This window comes from Varanus komodoensis, unplaced genomic scaffold (assembly GCF_004798865.1).
Source record: "Varanus komodoensis strain SLA01 unplaced genomic scaffold, ASM479886v1 scaffold1, whole genome shotgun sequence".
Classification (NCBI taxonomy): domain Eukaryota; kingdom Metazoa; phylum Chordata; class Lepidosauria; order Squamata; family Varanidae; genus Varanus; species Varanus komodoensis.
Genome location: NW_025335268.1, coordinates 101505104 through 101532956, shown reverse-complemented (window position 1 = coordinate 101532956; position 27853 = coordinate 101505104). Strand labels below are relative to the sequence as shown.

At 39.1% G+C, this 27853-nt stretch overlaps 1 protein-coding gene across 10 annotated transcripts in view; it reads right to left on the bottom strand.

The window, feature by feature from the left end:
- ADD3 (adducin 3) overlaps positions 1-27853 on the bottom strand; it is a 123560-nt gene that overhangs the window by 77992 nt on the left and 17715 nt on the right. For 4 of the 10 annotated variants that reach the window (XM_044438372.1, XM_044438381.1, XM_044438346.1 and 1 more), the window contains exon 2: positions 29-75. The exons of 2 other annotated variants lie outside the window; for them this stretch is intronic. The gene's annotated coding sequence lies outside the window, so the exon portion shown is untranslated. Of the gene's footprint in view, positions 1-28; positions 1203-27853 lie in introns of those variants that run through there. 4 more of the 10 variants (XM_044438406.1, XM_044438414.1, XM_044438354.1 and 1 more) reach the window with 3 other exon arrangements.

Here is a 27853-nt window from a genome sequence, read left to right as displayed (position 1 = left end):
TAAGTTCCAACATAAATTCACTTGTTACCTGGATATTATTTTCACAGTTGTAGTTTGTCTCTTAATGCAACTGACCTGCAAAGAAAACAAAGCATGTCATCTCAAGACAGAACTTGTATAATAACGAAACACCAGCTCTCCAGGAAGGTGAACTCTCTAACTCTTCTGACACCCCGAAATTGGCTGCAATACAACTACATGACTGCACGCTTAAAATCAACAAGACTTCAGCATATTTCCAGCTAATGCTTATAGAAACTTAGTTCTTTATAAATGTTGAGATATTAATCAAAATCGCTCGAGAAAGCACAGTAAATTCATCCCCCCACAAGCAGAACACCACAAAATCAGCAGTTTGGACTGTGTGTACCTGTGAGTGAGAGAGTGAGCGAGCCAGGCAACATGATGAAAGGAGGAGAATGAACATTTTGAAATTTGAAAGGAGGTTGCCTGTACAGTAGGCAAGGGAACTGAAGAGAAGAAACACCCTCCCTTCTCAGAATAATGCAGTATTTGGGGAATTCCAGGAAGCTGGGTTGGTGGGAGAACAGCAGCTACCAGGAAGAAGCGCATAAGATGACTCTTAATGGCACATGTGTGCCAGTTTTAAAATACAGGATTGCACTGTAAGAGAGCCCAGCATTTTCTGAAAACCTCTGCGAAATCTCAAATAATCAAAAGAGCCCCAAATTTGTCAGCAGAAGATGCTCTGGCCAAACCTGGTAGGTATTTTATACTTATACCTGCCAAACACCATACTTCGGAAGAGATGAGAACCAGCACAACTCCTGTTCAGTCAGAAAAAGAAGCACAAAGTGGGTTCACAATGCCTCTTTCCAAAGTCAATCATTATGGGAGAAAACAGTCTTTCTGTCCATAGCTATCTGCATAATGTAGGGAAGACAGAGTAAAAAAAATCACCATAATCATAATGGCAATTATTTTACTAAAATCAAATAGTAAGCTTGCAGAAATGGAGAAGTGAGAACATTCTCTGGTTGGATCTAAATCTTATAACAGCCCCAACACCTTTACTCATTTTCATTACCTGGCTTAATTCCCCCTTCCCCGAGCCTCAAAATATGTGCAGTTAGGAGCCAAAAGTTTTTATTACACATTTTACCAGTCTTATGTGAACAACCTATGAGCTCTCTTACATGTTTTGAATAACCAGTTTGTCTGTTATGTTTCAGATGTCAAAGAGAGCAAGGAAAAGGAGTAGGCAATATACAAGGTAACTGAGAAGACAAGGATGCCTAAGGATAACTATATGCTGATTTGTTCAGCTGTGGAGGAGAAATAACAACAAACAAAAGGAGGGACCTATCAGAGCAATTCAGAAGCACTGAAAAGCAGGAGAAGAAAGCAAATAAGTGCAGCAAATGTGTGTGGGGAGACAGTATCTTCACCTTGGTAATGTGATTCTCTGGCTTCTACGTATTGAACTGACTGTTCTCAGTGTTCTTCAGCTCTTCAACTCTTTCCCAAGGCTACAACTAATCTAGAAAGGGATGATATTAACTCTCCTAACTTTTTGTGGCTCTTTTTCAGAGCATTTAATGCCATGGTTACCATTGTGCCCTGTCAGTTCTAAAATTAATTCTAACAGGTGACTGCATGGAACACAGTGAATAGAACTAGATGGAGGGCCTTTTGGCACCCCACTTGTCCACCCACTAAGGGTGAATGCATATTTGTGTGTGTATGTGCAGCTCTTGTGAAGACAAACCATGCTAGGCATAATTAGGAATGGAACAGAAAATAGAATTGCCAAATTCTCACTTTCCTTATGCAAAACTTTAGTACAACTGCACTTGTGTTCAGTTTTATCACCTTACCTGAAAAAAGGACTTTACTGAATTGGAAAAAGTACAGAGAAGGGCAACAAAAAGGATCAGAGGGCTGAAACATCTTCCCTTGGAGGAGAAGTAAACTGGTACTGTTTAGCTTTAAAAAAGAGCGAGTCAAGGGAGACATGATAGAGGTTTTTAAAATAATGCATGATGTGGAGAAAGTGAAGACATTTTTCTTCCTCTCCCATTAACAGTCGAACCCAGGCCTCCCCATGAACCTGACTGGTGGAAGGTTCAGGACAGATAGAAGGAAGTACTTCTTCACACAACATATCGTTAAACTATGGAATTCACTGTCATAGGAAATGGTGATGGTCACCAATCTGGGTGGCTTCAAAAGGAAATTGGACAGATTCATGAGAGGAGGCTATCAGTGGCTACTAGCCTTGCTGGCTATGTGCTAACTTTTTACTAGAAGTGGCATGCCTACATACACCAGTTGCTGAGGAATTTGGGTAGGTGAAGGTCTTTGCGCCCATCCTGCTTGAGGGATTCTGTGGGCAGCTGGTTTGCCACTGTGTGTACAGAGTGCTGGGCTTGATGGACCTTTGGTCTGATCCAGCATGGCTTGGACCGAGGGGTCTAATCGCGTATAATCTAAGTCCTGCTGGCAAGAGCCAGCTAAGGCAGGAGAAGCCAAAGAGCCATGTTGGCCTCTAGTTCCTTCTTTCAAGTTATTTTTACTTAGATATCCTCTAAGCCCATCAAGCTTCTTTACCTGGAGATGATGGGCAGGAAAGGAGAGGCATGTTTATCAGGCAAATATGAATCCTCTCACTGTCCCCAACCTCTTCTGAGGTTGTGGTTGCTAATTCAAGAAAAAAAAGGAGCCACCACAGAACATCTGAAACAACTGGGATGGTAGGAAAGATCCAAAAATATACACTTTCCCCATGATGACCCTCTAACTGAACCATATTTCCTAGCAGAAGCAAAAATGACATGATCAAAGAACAAATAATCTCTAAGAGTACTGAAATTATGAAGATGATTTACAGAATTCTCCTCCTCCTCTCCGTCTTATCCTCTCAACAACAGTGTGAGTTAGGTTGGGCTGAGAATCCGTGACCGGCTCAGAGTCACTCAGTTAGCTCCATGTCTGAGTGGCGACTTGAACCCAGATCTCTTGAGTCTCAGCCCTGCATGCTCAAGCATTACATGTCCCCTTTTCTTCAGAGTGAACCTGAGCTACCACATTTCTAGGCACATGTCCACCTTTTTAAAACTCAATAAGCACACTTAAGTACTTGTTTCTTCTGCAAATCTAGATCACTTAAATGTTACAGTTTCCCATAATATCCCTCTTGTTACTAAGACAAGAGTTAGACTGTTTAAGCTTGCAATCCTACACATAGTTGTCCAGGAGCAAGTACCACTGAACTGAGTAAGGATTAGTTCTGAGTAAGCATGCATAGAATTGCATTGCAAGGAATGTATATAACACCTACAAGCCTTGAAATTAATATACAAAGTACAAATTCTATACAAGATACTGAAACATTTAGAGATGCATTAAGGAAATATATTTGTAGAGTGGGTGGGGGGCAGTATCTCACACATGCTTGATCAACTCAAAGGAAGCACCCCACTGCAATTCCTGACTTTGGGATAAAAAGGTAAAGAGAAAAACAGCAGTTTAACTTTGTGCAGTAGTGGATCTTTTCTACTTCACCTTTCTTTTCTATTTTCCCCAGAGAGATCTGCCAGGTGCTGTCGTTATTTGCTTTTTGGCACCAGGCTAAGACATTTTTATTTAAACAACATTTTAACAACTCTTAATAATATCTATAGGTTTTAATTTTGCAGCCAGGGTGATTCTGGGTTTTTAATTGGATTATTTTATTATGTTTGTTTATTTTATGTGAACTGTCCTGAGGCTATAAGCGATGGGATGGCATACAAAAATTCTAAATAAATAAATAAATTTCCCACCCGTAAGGCATCAAAGGATTTGGACATTTTAAAAAAGATCCTTAAGGAAATAACTGGAAATTTTTATAACGTAGTATTTCCTTATACCACGGACCACAGGAATGCAAACTGCTTTACCAAGTAGAGATTTCCTCACTGGAAACAACTGACAACTGGGAACAACCCACTGATTGCTCCATCCCAGCCTCTTAAGCACATAGAAACAAGTAGGGGTTGTAGAATAATTACACAAAAACTCCAACAATCTGAAGAGCTTTAAATGTTCTATCGGCAGAGGACAGTTAACAAAGGACCACACTGGAGATAGTTACTTAAGCATTCTAAGACATGTATTCTCACATATTGTTTTTCTCCTATCCAGGTTAACTATGAAAAAAGCTGTAGTTCTAGACATACATTTAATTCACCATACATTTTAATTCTGAACAATCTGCTGGACAGCCATCTGTTAGGGATGTTTTAACCTGGAGTCCAGCACTGAGTAGGGGGTTGGACATAATGGTCTTATAGGCCCCTTCCATCTCTCCTATTCTATAATTCTATAAATGAAAGCATAATCCTGTAGCTCATGGTCAGGCAAAGCATCCATTTCTTTGTGCTAAGTCTGTTTAATTAAGGGTTAAGGTTTTGGCAGTTGGACAGACAAATGTTTGAGATTATAGAAGGATTTTATAACAGATTGTAAGATTAGTTTAAGACAGTTATTTAGTTTTAATCATTAATTATACAATATGATAGACACTACAGTTATTTCATTTCAAACTTAACAGAAAGAAGGTGATAGCTGTTAAATAAGCAGAACTAAATGTTTAGCCAAAAAGAGGAACTCAGTTAAAGTGTTCCAAACTGTAAGAAATTATCTGGTTTCAAAAGACACGCTTGATCCTTGTCAAACATATCTGCCAAAATGCACAAACAAATACTGAGGTGTCGACCTTCATCCTGTATCACAAACTGATTTTGGAATCATTATTTAATTTCAAAAATCGCTTGCCTTGGTGTAGAGCAAGAGTCCAAAGCCCCAATAAGTATGTGGTAGTAGTAACAAATAAGGTTTTTTTCCCTTTTGTGAAGGGGTCAATGGTTTTCGGGGATTTAATTTGTATGTATCTCTTTGAGGCAAGGCACTTTCTTATTTCATCCTCATGCTCTCATTGCTCCCATGAACAGAATGCTGGGCTAGAACAGTCACTGGTCTAATCCAGCATGGCTCTTTTTATGTTCTTAAGTGCAACAGTTTCTTTGTCCTGCAAATACAACCTTTAGGGTTTTTTTAAATATCCACTCAAAGGTTTGTTTCAAAGGGAGTAGCAAGGGAAATGCAGGCTCAAGTGTCATTTTACAATGATTGTCATAAAACTTTTCAGAAAAATGCATGGATATTTCAACTCCAGATGAATTGTATTCCAAAGCCAAAGCCAAGCTTTTGTCCTGTATTTTATATCTGAACACAATGCTGACATTGTGTGGGTGTGGTGAATCCTATTTGTTCACACATTTCAAAGGAGTCTGACAATGTTGGTGATAACATTCTATTTCCAGAAGAGTGACTGAGGGAAGGGATCAACAGTTCAAGACTAGGTTGCATACATGTGCCAGACCTTATTTCAGGATACAATTCCACTTGCAAAGAACAGATTGTGAGTACGGCATCCAGAATTCTAGTCTTAAGATGTTAAATGCAAATGTATAACTGATTAGAAGACAGCATAATAATACAACAATAGGTAGCTCTTTCTGTCATTTACTGAGGTAAAGAAGATAGAACCTGGACGTATTTGGAAAGTAAATTAAAAGGACCTGCAATTTGCATACTGTGATTTCTGACTTGTGTCTGTCACATTATAACAAAGTTTTGATTTTGTTTTTCTCTGGGGGGACTTGCTCAACTTTTACACAACCTTCTCTATCAGATTCTCTGTAACAATTTATATGTTTAAGATAAAATAGGGATTTTTAAGTAGTGGAGGAGAAAGGCAGTTAAGGTAGTCAAAACAGTCCCTGCTGGTAAGCGTTTATGGGCCTCACCAATTGGGGCCATAAATGCCATTTTAAAAATGAAAGCATGCCCATCCCAGAGGCTATTAGGACTTGTTGCAATTCACAACAAAGTACATTGGATGGGTTCAAAGCAGTATGTGGCACACTGGTGTTATTCTTCAACTTGTTCAGCTGGCTCCGCTTAAGTCTATATCCTATCCCTTACACACTGTTTTTTGTTTTAGAAGCTAAAAGCATATTGGATAAAATGAAAGGAATTCTTCATGATCATTAGATAAACAATGAGACAAGATGAACTGCTGCAACTGCCCCCATTGTGTCTATCCTGTGGGTCAACTATTTAAAAATTCCAGCTTCAGTAATGTCAATGCAGCATTTTCCAAGGGAAAAGAGGCTATTTGAAAGCATTCTCAATACAGGAACAGAGGCAAAAGTTGAAAGTATCAATCCATTTCATCCATCCATAAAAGAGACACAGACCTAGCCAGGGGTGAAAGACAATTGATTTAATAGCATCTACATCAAATATTTGAACTATGCTGTGCCTTTTAGATATAACTGCTAGAAATAAATGGCCTATGCATCTGACAAACACAAGTGTTTGATGATAAAAGACTGAACCTACTTTGAAATTTCACTATAGAAAAGAACTTTATTTTAGAGATTAATTTCTCAAGAGAATACCTTCCGCAGCAAGTACATATAAAAAGTAAAAAGCTATGTCTAACAATATCACATCCCTATTTATCTGACCTCGACATGAATATTGCATGAATGCTCTAGGACTAAGGAGTTGATGGACATACTGCCTAAGACGACAGTGAAAACAAGGAACAGTTTACTCACATAGTAGTAAAATATGATTAAATAGGTGTTCCATCAAGTTCTTCTGTGAAGCTTTCAAGACACTAAAGCAGTGTGCTCTATACCACTAGTAAAGTTACATCAGTAATATAGCTGCTGTCTTGATTGTTTCCCACACTGTGCAACCTGATAGCCATCAATGGGTAATCTGAGGATATTATGTTTTAGAAAGCAATTTTGTTTGAATTGATCAATTCAAGAGGCAACAGCTTTAAAGCAATACAAATGCTTGTGGGGACAGGGGGACGGGGACGGGGTGAAATGCACAGTATCCTAAAAGAGATTCACTAATTCAGGAAAAAAGAGATAATGTATTTCTTCCTGGGTGACTTGATTAAGAACTTTTTTCCCTTCCACTGACAGCCAATACAAGCGGGAAAGACAGGAGGCTCTTTTGACATTTTACAATATCAAAACTATGCAGCCACTATTGCCTGTACTGCTGCTAAACTGCTGGGCTGTAACTGGAGTTTTAAAAGCAGGCATACTTCGTTCAATCTAGCTGCTCTCCTTGCTAATGTAATTCAGTTTCCAGAATAACAAAAGCACAACAGGCAAAAATGGCAACATTTCTCCACAGTTCAGGACAAGACAAGCAGTGCTTAAGTCAGTCCTAGAAACTTTTGCTTATACAGACTGCTAGTGAAAGGGATTGTACTAATGTACAAATCATGATTGATAGAAGGAATGAGAGCTAATGTTTTTTCTGCCCCCACATATGAGGGCCAACATATCTGTAACTGAATAAACACACATGTATTACAGATACAATGTTCATGTTTTGCAGCTAGTTATATATACAATTCTATACTTTAATCAGCATTTCCATAGGAAAACTGAAGCCATGCCAGTCAGGCTAATTTCAAACACCATTATGAAATAGGCCACAAAAATATAATACCATTTTCTGGTAAGTTTTTTAAAATAGAAACTAATTCACAGAAAATGCTTTAACCATGCAGTATTTAATCTAGTGGAGGCTGACACAGGACAGTTCAATACTGCTTCATCTCTGGTACCTTTTGTAATAGCTATTATAATGTAAGTCTGCTATTGTAATGTCCATTTCAAAATCAACAGCGGCTTAGAAACCTCCTGCAAAGTTTAAGCTGCTAAAGAACTACTAAAGAAAACACAAAGCAAAGATGCCATAATTAGTTTACTGTAAAAGAGAAATCATTAAGTCACATGATTTAGATTGAAGAAACAAAGTATTAAAAGTGCATCAATCTGGGAAAATCCAGAAATTCTACAACATGCTTCAGTTCACATCTGAAACAGCTTTATAAATGCTATGCTTTCAAACATGCAAAAACCATGCAAGCTGGGTCAGAAATGGAAAAAATAAAGCTCCGGTTCTCTCAAGTGACAACATTCTTCTTTCTATAGACTGGGTTGCTCAGTTCCAAAGCTGAGAAATTATTGCTACAAGGACAACAATTATTGCTTTGTGGATTTCTCTAGCCTTGCAATATTCAGTACATTTTTATCTTGGTTAAGATAAATACATTTTATTAGTAGAGAGTGATTTGACACTGCTCTGTTTAATGAGTCAACTGACCCCCTATTTGACCACATCAAATCTTTCTGCATACCACAAATACACTTGTGTATTTAGACAGCAGTTACGCTTTCAGCTGCATCCTAGTACCATCTGTTACCAATGTCAAGACCTGCTGCTACCATTCCTGAAGCCAACAGTGGCTGATCATTATACTGCACCTCCTTATACGTAATGGATAGATTAAGTGTAATACAGACCCTCTCTATTTCTCTCTCCAAGGCTTATGTTCCTCACCAAATAATATATAATGTGAATGTGCAAAATTATGCTGAACAGTGGCCTGTTGCTTTACCAAACTAATGTATTTTTTAAAACATGGCCAGTTACATTACACAATGTGTATTGTTTTATTCAATTATTCATATAGTACAAATGACATAATATACTATTACCTAATACTGAAAAAGGTCTTCTTTTGAGCAAAAGTGAGTTAAGGTAACTAAGATGGGGCAATACAAATGGGGCACATCTGATTCTTACAGTGTCTCAAATCACCAGGGGAAGTGAACTAGTTAAGCTTCACCCCAGTGTGCTGCCCCCTTTGTTCTCCAATAAGTAAACAGCTTATTGCTACAGGGAAAAGGGTCACTGAAATGCAGTTAGCAAGAAGAGAGACAAAATCCCCAGTAAGTACTCTAAAATGGGAGGGTGGAATTATTATCACCCCTTTCAATACTAGCTAGAAATTGACATTCAGCTTTTCTTTATGGAGCAAATTTCTTTTGAAGGGAGTTATTCATTCCTACATATTGTGTGAAGTGATAAAGTCCAGAAACAGTTTTACTCTTTCATCCACTGTACCTGAGAGCCAGCAGCCTCTAAAAATTTACTTAGTGAACAAGTGGCTGAACTGGGCCTCTCTGACTCAAACCCAAACACTAATTTCACATATACATGCAATGCAATGGCACTTCAAAAACTCTTACTTGAATATGCTTTCCTTGCCCCATACTTTAGCAATATGGGGCTAAAAATCAACATTGCTCAAATCCATCTTCATTAGAGACAGTGAAATATTTGCAAGTGCTAATATTTCAGTTTTTGCATTATAGCTTTCCTGTTTAATTATTGCACATACAGCGATAAGATTATTTTTATCAAGCTGTTCTCTGGTAATCAGGAAGTTGTTACACTGGATAAAAGATGACAACTATTTCTATTATGAAGAGTGATTGGGCAGACTCAATAAGTTATTAACAGGTCAGACTACTTAACTACTATTACTTATTAAATTTCTAACCTGTCCTATTAGCCATGCAGATCATACCCCAGCTCTATTTCAAGTCTTCTGTGGAAGCCACGCGATGTTCACTATGTAGGTGATACATATATTTCTTCCTTCTCTCCCTGTCCACCTCAGTGCAACTGGCTTTGAAAAAGTGCTTTCTTTGAATGTTCTTAGAGATATAATCACACCTTATTGTATAAGTGATACAATGCAAACTAGAAATAAAAGGAAATGCTTTTTTCTAAGGTAAAAAGTCCAAAATATCATCACTGTTATTACACTGCATTTATATCCCACGTTTTTCCTTCTTGCAAGGAGCCCATGGCAGCTTGTAAATGCTATAGGTTTTTTTTTCTCCTAGAAGGGTGTTGCTCCAGTCCCTCGATCATTTTAGTTGTGCTTTTCATTCAGCAATATAATAATCTTCTCGATGACGATGATCAAAAATGCAAACATTATTCATACTATAGCTGTATTATATATTTTATATAGGAATACAAAAGTGGCAGTTTTATTTTCAATTATTTTCCTCCTGAGCCCTAATCAACAATTGCCTTGTTTCATACCAGCAACACACTGCCTCAAATTTGCACTCAGAAATTCACTACAACCCCAAGTTTCTTTACACAACCAGCTCAAACCCTATCAATGTGAAGTTAAGAGCTTTTTGTTCCAAGATACATCACTTTATAATCACTTATGTTGAACTACATTTGTAATTTTAATTCTAATTCTAATTCCTGCATAAAGACCTGTACGATCCTTTCGAAGCTCTTCACTTTTTTATTTGTCAGTCATAATCAGTCAGTATTTTAAACTTTGCCATCCCACCAGTTATCCTTAAGTTCAGATCATAAGGATTTTCCAGAAAACCCACTAACCACATGTATTTCCCAATAAGCACAGAAGCAATAGGGTTTCTACACATGGAGAACAGTGTTAATCAGTATAACTTTTTTTGTTAATTTTACATATATTAACACAGAAGCATATATGGTCGATGGAGCAAGTGAACAGCAGGCCACGTTAGTGCCAACACAAAAACAAAAGCAGCCCAGAATACAAACAAGATGATCTGTTTGTGTTCAGTGATAAGTAGTTTGTTGTTGTGTTTTCTCAAATCAACTCTAATTTATCAACTTATATGGTGACCATATAAATGAAAGCCCTCCAAAATGTCCTCTCCATGATATACCTCTTAGCTGTTCTAAAGACTGTGGCTTCCTTTATGGAGTCAATCCATCTCTTATTTGGTCTTCCTTTTCTCAATTCACATTAAAATAAGAACTCTCACCTCAGATCATAGTTTCCTCAAAGTTATGCTATGGGTTTACTGACATTTGTGCATACTTGCACAATCTGACCCTCCTTCAAATTCTGCTTGCTTCATTCTTATATGAAACTGGAATTATTAAATAATTAGTAAACTAAATTATTAGGGATATTCACCTGGGTCCTAGACATTTTGTCTGTTCAACATAACAACTTAATTTGAAACAAAGAGATAATCCAAACCCAATCAAAGCTACCAATACAATACTAAAGCCTGCTAACACCTACCATACATCATGCCCAGTTCCAAACATATAGAACATGCAATATCATGTATGAATTTACACATTATTATGTTAAGGTTTACTAATACTGAATGTAAATACTGATTCTCCTGAGATCAACCATGATTGTTTACAATGATGGTCTGCCAGCTGGATGAAGTTTCAAATGACTGTAAATAAGTCACCACTCCCAGGAAAAGATAGTACTTGGCTGTCTAGGCATCTTCTGAGTCACTGTGATGTGACTTTTTGTATTTTGCCCATTTTTATTTCAGATGGAAAATAGTAAACTATTTTAATGTCAAATTTATTTAACCCAAAACCCTTCAGTGAATGACTTGTAAAAGAGTGGTTAAAAAATAAGCCTCCACAGAATAGTTTTATTCTCCTGCTCAACCTCTATTTAGCCCGCAGATTGAAAACTTTTGCAGTACTCCAGCTTGAATCAACATTAAAAAATGGATTACTATTCTTATTGTTTAAAATAGGTTTATAAACCTTAATTTTTGGTATATAATTTAAGCTGACATTTTAGTGCCAACATTAATGAATCAGCCAAACATATTGTGCATGTTTGATTTATGTTGTTTCCATGCACTGTTTTTTATTTAAACTGTTGGCTAGGATTTTTAGTGTACAGTGGTACCTCGGGGCTCACGAGCGCCTCAGTTCACGACCAAATCAGGTCGCAGACAGAAATTTCATATTGCCTCAATTCACGAACTTCGCATTGGGTGACGACCATGATCGTGCCAGTCTTCCCCCACCAGCACCATCGCGCCCATCTCCCCTGCATGAGCGTGCTCACCATCGCGCCCGTCTCCCCCCCAAGCGCCCGCATTGTGCTCATCTCCCCCTCCCCCAGCACAATCGCTATTGCACGATTATGGTTTGGACTCTCCCTTCAAACATGCCTAGGTTAGTGTTTTCTACTGTACTGTGCTTTGTTACTTTGTTGTCCTTTGTTACATTGTTTCAAATTTTTGTGATTTAAAAAAATATTTACAGAATAGTTTAACCTTATTTACATTGAACCTTATAGAGAAATTTGACTTGGGTCACGACCAATTTGGATCACAACCAGAGTCCTGGAACGGATTAAGTTCATGACCCAAGGAACCACTGTATTACTTTTTTCTAAGCATAATATGATTGTGACCTTAAAAATTCAGATTTAAACACTGATATAAACTTAAAATAGGATAGGTGTTTGACTATAATACATGTGTATTGTGGTAAATCTTCAGTAGAACAATTCCAAAAAATAAAGGTGAATGCCAATAGTTGCACTCTTTGTGATATAAAAGTTAAAATTATACAAAATGTGTAACCAAATATCTTTTAGAAGTGCTTTAAATACAATCCTTTTGCTTCATCTCAATGACCTGAGGTTTTTTTTAAAAATGTCTGAAGATAATCAAATACTAAATATAAGGAATGCTATTAGTGCAATATTTTATTTCCCATTTATTGTTTTAATATTACCTCTCTGGCAGCTTGGCTGTCAATGTATTGTTTCTGCTCTGGTCTACTATTACTTCAGGACTCCATAACTCAATTTGGTGCTTTGATCCATAGCACCGTATTTGCTGACCTAAGATTCCCATAGTGCAGAATGAGCGGATAAGAACATGCTATGCACACCCTGCTTACTGGAGACCATAACTACCTTTTTCACATCTTTAGAAAAGTAGTTTTAGGGGCGATGCAACTGAGAGTAGAGGAGTTGCACAAAAGAGAAAGGCATCTGACTCTCCCCCGACTGCCGCTACCCTATGCCTCTGGAAAGGTTTTCTCTGCAAGTGAAAACACTTCCTCTTTCAAGTGTACATTTGGTCCCACAGAGGGAAAATGAATGATGCCAAAAGAGGGCTGGGACGTGGCTGTGCTTCCTCCTCACATACACCTCTGATCTCAATCCCATCTTTCTGAGATGCTGGGATGCGAAGTTTGCTCACCACTGGCCTTAAGTCTAGTGGAACTCTTACGTTACACTTGCCAATGCAAAAGGGAAAAAAAGCAGCAGAAAGTATGAATCAGCTCTAAAAATCTTCAATCTGAACAACTTCTGTTAAATTACTTTTTCATATCAAGTTTACATTAAAGTATGATAAAGAAAGTTCTGATATATAGTCAAACCCTTCTTTAAACACAATTACATAAATGTAGCCATATCATGTAAATGGCACTTCATATTATCATGCACACATTTAGAAAGATTTAAGTTTAACTTAAAAATGATTGCTTTCATCCTATTTCAAGCTTTGGCTCCTAAATATTTAACACTGCTTTTTAAAACGAAACTAGGATACTCTCAAATTAGGTTAGACTAGTTATACGTTTAATATTAAAGTGACTTTTAATACTGAGGTTATTCCATTTGTACAGTATGTATTCTCATTAAACTGATTAAAATAATTGTAGCTATGTCCACAAATTGCCATGACGACATCCTCTGACCTAGTAGTTAAAATAGAGCACAATTATGGTTTAAGAACAGGGTTATTTATGATAAGCATGTTACAGAAACTTTTTAATAAAAACTCAATCATTATACTATGTAACTTAGATTTACACTGCTGTACATAAAAAAGAACTATTAACACAATGAAAAATGATCTGGAGGACTAATAATGACATCAGTAAGAAATTTGTGGTTGAACCCTCTTAGCTACTATACCTAACATTTTCACAATGCAATTATAATTATAGTAATATTCTCCATACTTGGGAATAATCCCCAGTAGACAAAGCAGTGTGTTTGCACCATCGCACAGAGAAAATAAGGTACAGTGGCTTATTATTGCTCCCCACCATGCTGGTTGCGAGCCATGTATTAAGAATGATTACCAAGCACAGGTTGCTGCAACAACCAAACCCAACATGAGTGATTTGATGGTGTGGTTTACAAACTGCTCTGAAACCTACGGCTTATTCTAGGGTTTCAGGATGGTATGTAAGCCATACTAGCCACCCACAACATCCCCGAATTTGTATCCCATGACAACTTCCAGGCAAAGGTAATTATGTGAACCAGGCAGAGACCAGTATATCCCTTACGAATGTCCAGAGAGGTTTGCCTCAGATTTAACTGAAGTCTACACTAATTTGATATACTTAGGAAGTTATAGGATGTTTCTGACAGACATTTCAATAATCAATTTCTGAAATACACTCTGTTTTCAAGCGGCACCTCAGTAATAATTCACTTGTTAAGTTAAATTTTCAATTTTCACAAATGTAGTCAACAGTTTAGTAACCTGGGCTTCCTGTCTGGCTGAGCCTGAGAGCTACATTTTTATCTCCTGCCCAATTAGAACCAACATTCTGCAGGGCTGCCAGCACAAAAACACTATTACTAGCGGAAAGACAATTACCCAAAAGGAGCCTTATAAAAAACACACAACACAGAAATGTGGTACTGCATACTTCCCTAAATAATAATATTTCTTATTGTCCAAAGCAAAGGATTTTTTTTCATTTTTGGTGAAAATACTGCCACAGGAAATCATAATGCTACACTACATGTCAATTCCTTTTCCACCCCCCAAAACATTCTTTATTATACTCAAGTAGTTTGATCAAAAGTAAAAATCAGACCATGAGAGACAGTAATACAATACCTCTGTGCAAGCTGGATAGCAAGTCTGGAACTGGGTGCTACCTTCCTGATTCAATTAAAAATATACTTAAAGTGAGTGGCTAAAAACACATTTTTGAAAACATTTTTACAGCCAAATATACTGTTGTTTGCTTCAACCATGTACAGTCATTCTATCCAGTCACTAGATACCTTTTAATTGACCAGTGTTTCCAGTTGACTGAAGATGCCTTGATACTGGAAGCTCCCCAAACAGCCATAAATTCAAGGCAAGTACTTTGAGTACATACAATGGATTGTGTGTGGGTGAAGCCAGTTAAGTACAGCTTTGGCTCAAGTAAGCTTAATAAATTAATGCCAAGCATTCAATTTTCAGTGAGAAAGGGGGTAGTGGTAGAAGAATCAACTTTATAGGCTCCATAAATCTGCACATAAGTGGAAAAGGATTCTTCATCAGTGGAGTGAGACTACAGCTGTTATTTAAATGAAACAGTCAAAGAAAGAGACCTCCACAGTCTAGTCACATTTCTTGATAGATATAAAACATATAAAGTAACCTAAAGGAGAACCATGATAGGAGTTGCCTATCATGGATGTCCTGTCTCCTGCTTCCTAATTCTCCAACTTTAGTAGCTTTACCAAAAAAAAAAAAAAAAAAGAGCTTTTAGAGTATTCCAAAGGGAAAAGATGCTGTCCTTTGGAAGAGCAAAGGTAACTATGTTAGGAATGTTTAAAACCCACATTTTCTCCTTTGCAAGAGCATTCGAACAAAATAAAGGTGGGTGTTTTTTAAAAAATATCATATTTGCTTTATAAAAGACTCTAATTTTATTAATATTTTGTGATTCTTGCGAAAATACTTTTATACTACTGAAGATCTCAGATTTAAAACAATTATCAGCTCTAGTCCCTTAATATTTATAATTGTAATAATTTAGTAAGTTGCACATGCACATTTATATACATTATTCTTACTCACCATGCATATATCTGAACATACACAGTGACACAGAAAAGGCCTAACACTCCATAAACAGGGTGGAGCACAGCCTGTGGCTGAGGGGAAAAGCAAAGAAAAGTTCCTAGCAGTTGTACTGTTAGTACTTCTGAAGTGCAACAGAACTGAAGGAACAATTATCAAACCCTCTCCTGCAACTCTGATCTTAGCAGGAGAGCTGTGTAAAGAAAGAAACTGCTTGAAGACAGTCTTAATACTTTTAATGCATTTTGACTCTGCTGTACTACTCCTGGGAATAAAGGAGAAAATATTAAAAATGTGAAATGTTATAGTTCCTTCAAGAGGATTACATCCTACCATCAGAGAATTAATCAAGAATGTAGGTCCCCAATATCCAAAATTATTGCAGCTTAACATTTATCAACAAATCTTTTAGACACTTTTATAGACAGGGTTAGAATCAATACCCAACATTTTGTAGGGTTCCCCAATTGTCTGTATTGCAACATTAACAAGTAGAGCACACAATCTTGGCCTGAAACACTACATTCCCGTTATCAGCTATTCCTTGGCTGCGTAGAAACAATCTGTCAGGACAGTTTGGTATGATGTAAAGGTACGTCAGCTCCACGCATCCATTGGTGAAAGCTCTTCAATACAGATCTGTGACCTTCCACTGCAAATGAAATATCCACCCCAGAACTTGGCTTTGTCAACATTTCCATGACTGCATTCAATCAAGTAACCATAGCAAAGCCTTGATAACTTTGTAAAGTATTCAGACTTAAAGAGTTCAGTTTCAGTGGAAAATAATGGTTGTAAAAGCTCAAGTTCTCTATAACAAAGTACAGCAACTATTATCTTTAAATTGTATACAAATCAAGGAAAGATTGCCAAAACCCCTTGAAAACAGTGTTCGTATGAAGTGTACAGAATGAGAGTTAGGAAGCAGACTTTTGTTTTAAGGTATCAGAGTAGATCTTATTTTATGTGATTTTGAGAACAAACACTGAGCCAAGAAGCAAATCAGCCTTCTTTAATCTGATGTGCTGTAAATGTGTTGGATAACAACTACCACCATCCCAGGTGATCATTGTCAATCACCCTGATGGGTAGAGATGATGAGAGTTACGGCATAATGTTAGGGAAGACTGCCATAGAGATTCTCTTTGTAGTCATTTGCTAAATCCACATTTAAAATCCATTCACAATTAATTTCTGGAAGTAATCAATTTTTTAAAAGTGCTTCCTACTGAGGACACTATGGATAACATTATCCATGTCCTTTACATTCAAGCAGTATGTTAAAATCTATTTTCCATAAAAATGAAGTTTACTTTCCATCTAGATGGATACCTGAAGTACCCCAGAAATCAAGCCTCATATGAATGGAAACAATTTACCAGTGAAATCCTCACACTTATTCTAAATAATATGAATCATAACAGTTCATCCTGAGAGAACACCCAGCAAGTCAGTGGTTCTCTCACATTACGTTGCTACCATGTTCTGTTTTCTTAAATTCTATGCTATAGTTCAGACTTACCAGAAGAAAAACCTGGCTTTCAAGTAAAATATGTGCAGACACTAAAATCGTTGTCCATTTAACTGGGAACTTAAAATTTAACTGGGAAACTAAAATTCAGACAATATCCTAAGTTTGGCATATTCCACCTACTGAAAAGCAGCATTTTAAACATTCACTGAGTTCCAAAAACAGTAAACGTGTAAGTATATAAAGCTAGCATTATAAGGTAGTATCGAATGCAAGACAGTCTTCAGTCTTTCTTACTTTCAGAAATAAAATTATCTGTTGTCCTAAACTGTATGTTAGGTCTGTAAGTTCATGGTATCCTTCTGGATAGGCTTGCGGGATTGGGGGTCGGAGGCACTGCTTTGCAGTGGTTCCGCTCCTATCTCAATGGCCGATTCCAGAAGGTGGTGCTGGGGGACTATGGCTCTGCACCATGGCAGCTATGCCATGGAGTACCGCAGGGGTCCATTTTGTCCCCCTTGCTGTTTAACATCTACATGAAACCGCTGGGAGAGGTCATCAGGAGGTGTGGGCTGCGGAATCACCAGTACGCTGATGATACCCAGCTCCACCTCTCGTTTTCCACCAATCCAGGTGAGGCAGTGGCTGTACTGAACCGGTGCCTGGCCGAGGTAATGGGCTGGATGAGGGCCAATAAACTGAAGCTCAATCCAGACAAGACGGAGGTCCTGTTGGTAGGCGGTTCAGGCTTCGGAGAAGGTGAATTGAACCTTGTCCTGAACGGGGTTGCACTCCCTCTTAGGGACAAGGTCCGCAGCTTGGGAGTGCTCCTCGACCCGGAGCTTTCACTCGAAGCTCAGGTAACAGCAGCGGCGAGGAGCGCTTTCCTCCAGCTTCGGCTGATTCATCAGCTGCGCCCCTATCTGGAGTACGACAGCCTCGCAACAGTGACTCATGCACTGGTGACTTCCCGTCTTGACTTCTGTAACGCGCTCTACGTGGGGCTGCCCTTGAAGACAGTCCGGATACTTCAATTGGTTCAAAATAGAGCTGCCAGGCTGCTGACGGGAACTGGACGTTATGCTCACATGACTCCAGTTCTCCGTCAGCTTCACTGGCTTCCCATTGAAGTCCGGGCCCAATTCAAGGTGTTGGTGATGACCTATAAAGCCCTAAACGGCTTGGGTCCTGGTTACCTGAAGGAGCGCTTACGTCCATATATGCCCAGCCGCCCCTTGAGATCAGCAGGAGAGGCCCTCCTCCGGGAGCCCTCAGTGAAGGAAATTAGGAGGGCGGCTACTCGGAGGAGGGCTTTCTCAGCGGTGGCGCCTAAGTTATGGAATGCGCTCCCCAGAGAGGTCCGCCTGGCGCCGTCGTTATTTGTTTTTCGGCGCCAGGCGAAGACCTTTTTATTTATGCAGCATTTTAAATGTTAATATTATTGAATTTTATTCGGCCAGGGCGGCTTATTTTATTTTACTGTATATATTTTAATTGTCATTGTTTTAATGTATTTTGTATTCAATGTTGTAAGCCGCCCCGAGGCCTTGGCAAGGGGCGGCATAGAAATGTTTTAATAAATAAATAAATAAATAAATAAATTTTCTTGCCAACATTGTTTTTATAATGCTCAATATTTAAAGGACATACTACTTGCCAACTGGACACAACATCAGAATCCTATATGTCTACTTAGAAGGAATTCCAATGGAATTCACAAGACTTACATATGCCAGGTAAGTAGGTATAAGCTTGCAATCTAAAGAATTAACTTGGAAAGGTGAACAGCAAATCAGAAATCCTATTAAAACATTTTTGCAAAACATATTATCACCTTGGTTGAGCTATTAGTTCTGAGTTATTTCCACAGATAGAGGATAGCCTGTCCTAAGGCGGTCTATGGGTCACTATAGCAGCACTGCCCACCACTGAGAGCCAGTGTGGTGTAGTAGTTTAGGGACTGGGACTCAAGCAATCTGGGTCCTAGTCCCTGCTCAGCCATGGAACCAACTGGGTGACTTTGGACCCATTGCAGACTCTAAGCCTAGCCGACCTCAGCCTACAATAGGTTTGTTGTTGTGGGAAAAATATTGAGAGCAGGAGGAGGAGAGTAAGAGGGGGGAAGCCACTCTGAGTTTCTTATAAGAAAAAAGTGGGATAAAAAACTAATAGTAAATAATGTATGCTTTTAAAAATTAATAAATGGGCATCTGAGGTGGGCCCTATGTTTGAAGAGACTGAAGACTACTGTATTAGTCATACAATTTGAAGAACATATGTTGTTTTTCTCCCACATTTTCCTAAACCTGTCCTTGTCCCAAATTTCTATTTGTCTTTTATTTCTCATATTTTATTTATTTATTTATTTTCCAATTTATATCCTGCCTTTTTCCTACGAAGGGCTCAAGGCAGCTTACATCATTCTCCTTCTCCATCTTATCCCCACAACAACAAACCTGTGAGGTAGGCTGGGCTAAGAGTCTGTGACTGGCCCAAAGTCACCCAGCTGGCTCCATGGCCGAGCGGGGACTAGAACCCAGATCACCTGAGTCCCAGTCCCATGCTCTTAACCACTAAGCTTTCCTCTATCTTTTTATTTCCTTGCCTGCTCCTCAGTTGCCTGTCTCCTGCCACTTCCTAGATTGACCTCTCCTCTCTAAATGTTCCTGCCCTAGCAGTTTTCTCCCCATTACACACCCTTTCTCTGAGAAACCATGACTAAGGCCATATAGCATCACAGACTCATGTGTTCCACAGCTATCCTACTTTACCCACATCACCCTTCCATACAATTTAATTATCTCTGTCCATGTAATTACACTACAACCTTGCACACTCCTTGCTACACAGCAAACAATACATTTTAAAAGAAAAATTAAAACCTCCACAAAAATATAATCTGAATAGTTCAGTTGCAACCAAATCCAAACCACAATATTACTGCATGCATTATAGTGAGCCTTCTTGTCACAAGTGGATGTGACAAAAAATGCAAAACAAAATTTAAAGGCAAATACTTGAACTTGGCTCTCCCAGCAATTTCTCTTATAAAAGAATATAGGCATAAGGCCCTGCCAACTTGATTGGGTATGTCCTGGGGCCACCAATCTAATGAATGCTGTTGTAAACCACCCAGAGAGTTGGGTGTTTGGCAGTACAGAAATTAAATAATAATAATTTGTTTTAATAAATATTAATGATTCCCACTGTTTGGGAATTTTCATATATTTTAATATATTTAAAGTGAGAGAAGAGTTCTCCAGAACTTAACATGTCATACTTGTTCTCAGTCATCAACTCTAATGAAATGTTCTTCAGCCTACCCAGTCAGAAACAGTTGCTGAACAAGCCAGAAAGTTACAGTACAATAGCTTCAATGTACTAAAAGAACTGACCTTGAGAAGGTGATACATCGCTCACTAACTGAAATTAAGTTCCCTTACTTATTTATACAAAGCAGCATTTTTCTCATATGAAGGTAAGGAGGATACCTGCTCTTTAGTTTGAGAAATGAATGAGGATAAGAAAACACATACAACAAAAATAACCAGAGTCAAGCCACATGGTAATCATGCTTTGCTTTTGCCCTCATTTGACTTTCCCTGTAATCCTCTTATGACTCTCACTTATTCTGTCATGGTGGATTTTGTTAACATGGCCTTGAAGCAGAACACAGCCCTATATTTCTCCTGTTAGGTAAAATCAGGTACTAAATATTAAATAAATCACATTTTAAAATCATCAGGTAAAAATGGCTTTATTATTTTTCCCATTAGACTTGTTTCTCCTCTCCCCCCATGTTGCTACATATTAATTTGTGTACCTTTTTCCATGCTTTCACTCTAGCATTCAGAATGTTGTCACAGATTTGATGCAATTATTCTCAATTTGGATTTCAAATTTTTAATATGACCGATGTTAAAGGTTTGGCATAGTTAACAAAAGCTTAATGTTGCATGTAATATCTTTCAATTACCACAAAGCTATGCTTACTCCTGCCCTAATAACAATGGGAATTACATGATGGCAACATCAAACAAATGGTAACTTAGTTACTTGTTCTTTCCAGATTAGTGACAGTCACCAGAAGTTAATGATACAAAAATGCTGCTTATATTTCTAAAACACACAATGGTCTCTGCAAGCTTCAGTGGAAATAGTGAGGCAGTAAAAATGGATCCATGAATTGTACATACACCAATTCCAGATAACATCCTCCAACTGAACATGGAAGGCAAGGTTATTTTGTTCATATAACTTACAGGGGTGAGGGAGAAGAGACAAGAATTAAGGCTAGAGCAGGGGAGCACATTTACAATAAGCCATCAAACTCCATAAATTCTGGGAAATAGAGCCAGCAATGTTTTTCAGTGAGATCATAATAATCCCTTGTGTGACAACACTGCAAATACATGAGGTTGTAGTTTCCTAGTGAGCAGGAAAAACATCTGACAAATGGTACTATATATGCTACATGATGGAGGCCTGGCTTAGAAGAGCCCTACTTTTGTTTTGAGGGGGTAGCAAAAAGGAGAATGCCTGTTTTTTTTAAATAAATTCCAGGCTGCACAAAAATGGATCCAAGGGTACATATGTTGTTCATCACAGTACTTGATTATTATGTCAAGAAAGCATGAATAATTGCTTCCATACTCTTCAACTGTCACACATCATGTATTCAATTGCCATGGCACATGCACTGCAACCTATTAAGCAGCATGTGATTACAGAAATGCTCTTTGCCCAATGAGAGGGCAAATTTAATGACTTCAAGAAAACTAAATTATTCATTTATAATCAGCAAGTTTTCTAGGCTCTTTTTAGAATAAGGAGCTTATGAACAGTAACCTGTTCTGTTCAGCTGGTAAGAAAATTCTATTCTGGATGGATCAAAGTGACTCAAATAATAGCTTCCTCGGTGACTGGGATTGGATGACATGCCACAGCTCACTGTAGGCACCAAACTGCATGTCCAAACTGCACTTGAGTGTTGAGCTACGCAAACACAGCAAGTGTGGGTTCTAGGAAGATTACTTAACCTTGCGTTGTTTAACCACTGCACACTCCAGGCTTTCCAGGTTCACATGACACAACAACCCCCAAGTGGGAACTACATATTCAAAATGGCATTCATATGGACACTGCACACACCACAGTTATCAGGGTATGAAAACTACCCTAATAAATTCTCAACACAACCAGAATTTCATGTGTCATCTTTTAATTGTTAAGATCTGAATGTTTCAGATCTGAGTGAGCTTATTTACTGTTATATTTGGTCAACTGCCTATCAAATTCTGAATATTCTCACTATTTCAAATATTTTTCTTTGAGTGAGCAAAGCTTATTTACATTTAAGCATTAAATATGTACAGCTCAGAAAACACAGATCATCACTTCATCAGTTGGAATGATAATGTCTTTAACAAGCAATTCACTTAGTTGCAGTATGTTCTGAAACAACGCAGCTTATTAGTGCCCATAGCAGCAACATTTTCTTACCCTTTACTAGAACACAAGGAACAATGCAATTTCCTTCCAGTGGTTTTCTGCTCTGCGGTTTATTCCAGCTTACCTTCTACCACTACAATAGTAAACAAATGAAACATAGTACAGCTTTTTCGAGTGGTGCAAGGCCTGGTTCGCCTGGGTCCTAAGGAAGATCCGATGTCACCCTCAAAGGCCCGCTGTGACGACTTTGCCAGGCATTTCAGGGAGAAAATCGCTCAGATTCATCACGAGCTGGACTCCACTAATGAATCAGAGGTCTCTGAGGAGTCGCCAATGCCACCGTCTGGTCCAAAATTATTGGAGGAATTTCAATTATTGCGGCCCGATGATGTGGACAAGGTGCTTGGAAGAGTACGTCCCACCACTTGCCTATTGAATCCTTGCCCGTCTTGGTTAATAAATAACTCCAACCACGGGATTGGGACCTGGATCTTGGAAGTGGTTAACGCTTCTCTGAGGGAGGGTCGAGTGCCTGCCCCTTTAAAGGAGGCGGTAATACGACCGGTCCTGAAGAAAGCTTCACTGGATCCAGAGATGGCCACTAACTATAGACCTGTGGCCAAGGTGTTGGAGCCGAGTGGTGGCGGGACAACTCCAAGCACTCTTGGATGAAACTGATTATCTGGATCCTTTTCAGTCCGGCTTCAGACCCGGGTACAGTACTGAATCTGCCTTGGTCGCCCTGTACGACGACCTGTGCAGGGAGAAGGACAGGGGGAGTACATCCCTGTTGGTTCTTCTGGACCTCTCGGCGGCTTTCGATACCATCGACCATGGTATCCTTCTGGATAGACTTGCGGGATTGGGGGTTGGAGGCACTGCTTTGCAGTGGTTCCGCTCCTATCTCGACGGTCGATTCCAGAAGGTAGTGCTGGGGGACCATGTCTCTACGTCATGGCAGCTATGCCATGGGGTACCACAGGGCTCCATTCTATCCCCTCTGCTATTTAACATCTATATGAAACCGCTGGGAGAGGTCATCAGGAGGTGTGGGCTGCGGAATCATCAATACGCTGATGATACCTAGCTCTACCTCTCGTTCTCCACTAATCCAGGTGAGGCAGTGGCTGTGCTGAACCGGTGCTTGGCCGAGGTAAGGGAATGGATGAGGGCCAATAAACTGAAACTCAACCCAGACAAGATGGAGGTCCTGTTGGTTGGCGGATCGGGTTTCGGAGAGGGTGGATTTGACCTGGTCCTGAATGGTGCAACACTCCCTCTTAGGGATAAGGTCCGCAGCTTAGGAGTACTCCTCGACCCGGAGCTTTCTTTGGAAGCTCAGGTGACAGCGGTGGCGAGGAGCGCCTTCCTTCAGCTTCGGCTGATTAATCAGCTGCGCCCCTACCTGGAGTACGACTGCCTGGCGACGGTGACACACGCGCTGGTGACTTCCCGCCTAGACTTCTGTAATGCGCTTTCCGTGGGGCTTCCCCTGAAGACAGTCCGAACACTTCAATTGGTGCAAAATAGAGCTGCCAGGTTGCTGACGGGGATGGGGCGTTATGCTCACATGACTCCAGTCCTCCATCAGCTTCACTGGCTTCCCATTGAAGCCCGGGCCCAATTCAAGGTGTTGATTATGACCTACAAAGCCCTAAACGGCTTGGGTCCTGGCTACCTGAACGAGCGCTTACGTCCGTATATGCCCGACCGCCCTTTGAGATCTGCGGGAGAGTCCCTTCTCCGGGAACCCTCCATGAAAGAAATTAGGAGAGTAAGTACCCGGAGGAGGGCTTTCTCTGCGGTGGCGCCCAACCTATGGAATTCACTCCCCAAAGAGGTCCGCCTGGCACCGTCGTTACTGGTTTTTCGGCGCCAGGTAAAGACCTTTTTGTTTAAACATCATTTCAATTGTTAAAACATATGATCTGGCCAGGGCAACTTCTTCTTCCTTCTCTTTCTCCTCCTATATTTTTATTTTATACTGATAATTTTAATTTTATATTTGTAAATCAATGTATTTTTTGTATTTTTATATTTAATGGTAATTTATTCTGTACTATTGTATTTCAATGTATTTTATCATGTTGTAAGCCGCCCTGAGGTTTCGGCAAGGGGCGGCATAGAAATGTTATAATAATAATAATAATAAAAAAAAATACAGAGGCAACTGTGCAGTTGTTCTTTTCCTGGAATTAAAGCCACACTTGTAAATGTAATAGCAATATAATGTATTTTCCCAATAACAGAAAAGCTGTGGTGTGTAACTAAGCACTGCCACTATACTTACATGATTGGGTAAATCAAAATGTGCCAGTTTTCCCCATCCACGCCACATATTTGCACTCACTACCTATGATAAGAGAAAATAACAACCCAAGTTTGTGCCTCTTGTTTAAATAAAGCCCCTCTTTTGAAAAATTGAGATTTTAAATCCATCCCATTATTGGTTATGTAATTGTGCAAGATAGTTTGGTTATATCTCAAGTCTAGAGGAAAAGGCCTTTGGGGGCATATACCAAGAGGTCTGCCACCTAGCCAAATTGTTCAGATTGTGGGATTTTTGCCTTCTCCTGCAGTGTCTTACACAGTTCACTTCCTTGCTTGTGCCATCTGAGTAAATTTATTAAACATGCTGGACATCTTTACATGTTTGCTTCTGCACTGCCTTTATAACACACTAGTTAGAATGAACTGAGTTGATCTGCAGGTGGTAATGGTGTGTTTATATATTGCAAGATTGATGGATACATTTAGAATATTTAAATATCACCTTTTCAAATGTCACCCAGGAATATCTAACAATATAAAAACAATGTATAAACAACATATTCAGACAATACAGTAGTAAAACCACATGAAAGTGTTAGCTATATAGATTAGTGCATTAGCACAAGGGCATATTAGTTCTAGTGTAAATTAGCACAAGTATGTAGAATGAGATGCTAGTTTAAGAAATGTGATTTTGTCAATGAGTGGATGATGGAATAAAAAGATGGCTGCCAATCCATGGAACACAAATGGAAGGATTTCAATAAAATCCCTAGTCACAGATTGTGACTTATACTTGGATGCAGAGAGGGATAGATCCAGACAGCTAGCAGCCTGGGATCCCTTCCCACTGGGTGATTCCATGCCACAAAGGAACATGCTTGACCACTGTAATCATGTAGATTCGACTATCCTGCAGATCAGAATATTTAACCTTATCTAAACTAAAAGTTTCTGGAACTGAATGCCACTGAGGTTTTTGTCTGAAAAATCTATATAGAAAAACAGAGTTTGGTTTTTGTTGTGTAGGTACTTTTTTTTTTTTTTAAGAGAACTGCTGATACCTTATTTCTTGGCAGGGTTGCATGGATTTTGCAGGAGGAATTGCTCTTTTTGCAGGAATCAAACCTACTGAACTTCAAATGATGGGTGGAGGGAGCTTTATACATGATCACTTGTTAAAATTTGGGGGTTCCCTAGATGATCTGTACGTGTGTGTGTTGCATATTTTACCTTTTGGAAGCCTTAATTCTTCCATAGCACACTATGACTCTAGAGATGTGTCTCTTCAACATATCTACTCTTTGTGTAGCATTATACACAGGTTCACACACATTTTACACATGGTAACAAGTGCAAATGTAGATGTTTGTCCCTTCTGGTATTAAGACTAAAACAGGACCTTCAAGCTACATGGCTGCTGCCAAAAACAATCTCTCATCTTCATTGCTTCACAGTGAGACAAGACGTGTTCAAAGTTGTCACTGCCTCTGCCATTAGAGCAGCTATACAGCTTTATATGAGACAGCGAACCAATGTGGTATAGTGGTAAGCTTTCCTTACAATTGCTTTTCTTCTCCTTAGTGGTCAGTTAACTTAGCTTAATCCTTATGGAGAAATTCTGGGGATAGGTGTTTCACCTCTTCTCCAGATTCACCCACACCCCACCAGAGATCAACACATTTGCGTCTCATTCCAACTACACTTAATATTTTAGGTTTTCCCATTTTAAAATAGCGTCTCAGTGTGAACCAGAAAATAAGGTATTTGGATAAAGTAATGTTTTCTCTTTTTATATCTAGAGGTCTCTATCCCCTTCCTACCTATGGTTGTGAAGTTTTATTTCTGTTCAACATGTGCCACTGAGTCTTTATGGAACTGGTTTGTGGCTGGGGGGGGGTCCCCACTTTAGAGGCATCTGCAGACCCTGCGATTAACCTAAGTTTGCTGCTGTATCCCTCTTCCACGAAGGTGGGACAGTGTTCACTCAGTTCTTTAAACACAGGAAGACTTGAATTAGAAAGAGTGAATGATTATATGCAACTTACGAAAAATTTTAATGGTCAGAAATATAAACCATGTAATGGCATAATGATGTGTACATGATGTGTACCCAGCTCCTTGCAAGTCCCTCACATATGTAGAAAAATCAGATCAGCAGTGAGTATGAACTCCTACATTGCAAGGGGCTTTTACCCATAGATCAAACAAGCATGCTCATCGCTAGCAAGGTTATTATTTTTCTAACATCCCCTAGGATCTGCCAGGGCAATCAGGGAGGCTTGAAGAGGCTCACATGGCATGGTTCTTTTTAAACCTCTAATGTATATTAGAAGTCAAAGTGATTTCTAGCACTTCTTCAGCCTGATTTCTTCAGGCTTCAAAGGGTTAAGGAATGGCTGATTTCTACTGAGCTGCCAAGAGTTGCAAGGCAATCAAATGGCTCAAACTGCTGGACTAACTCCAATGCAAAGTGTGATAAGGGGATGTTCAGCCTCTTTCAGCCTGAGGACCAATTCCATTTCAGAGAACTATCTGGGACTGCAATCTATTGGTGTAGATTACTTTTACTATGCTTTGACTTTGGTGGGACCAAAGGAAAAGTGTAGTTTAAACGTTCTTACTGCCAGGAACTATGCCACAGAGGAGCATTTTAGCCTTTCAGAATGGGCAGAAAATTGCACAAAAGCTAGGAAACCATCATAACAATCAATAGTGAGGGAAAAGGATCCAGGAATGCCCACACTGAGCCCCTGGCCCTGAAGTTCTGCATCCCTGCTATAATATCTTAGACAAGGCTACATCCTTCCCACAAAATTGTAGCCACTACAATACTAGCACTATACCAAGGCCTAACAAAATGTGTGGGCACCTGCTTTGCTCAAAGCAAAATGAAAAACTTCATCTCACCAGAGATCTGTACATATGCCAGCTCAGGAGTGGGTTCAGTGATAACTACACATTATGTATACATTAAGCACTGGGTAATGTACAAGTAAACCAAAGCACATAGATGCTACTGGATTTCGACAGAAAAGAGGACAATGGCAAACAAGCATTTGAATTTGAATTATAATTC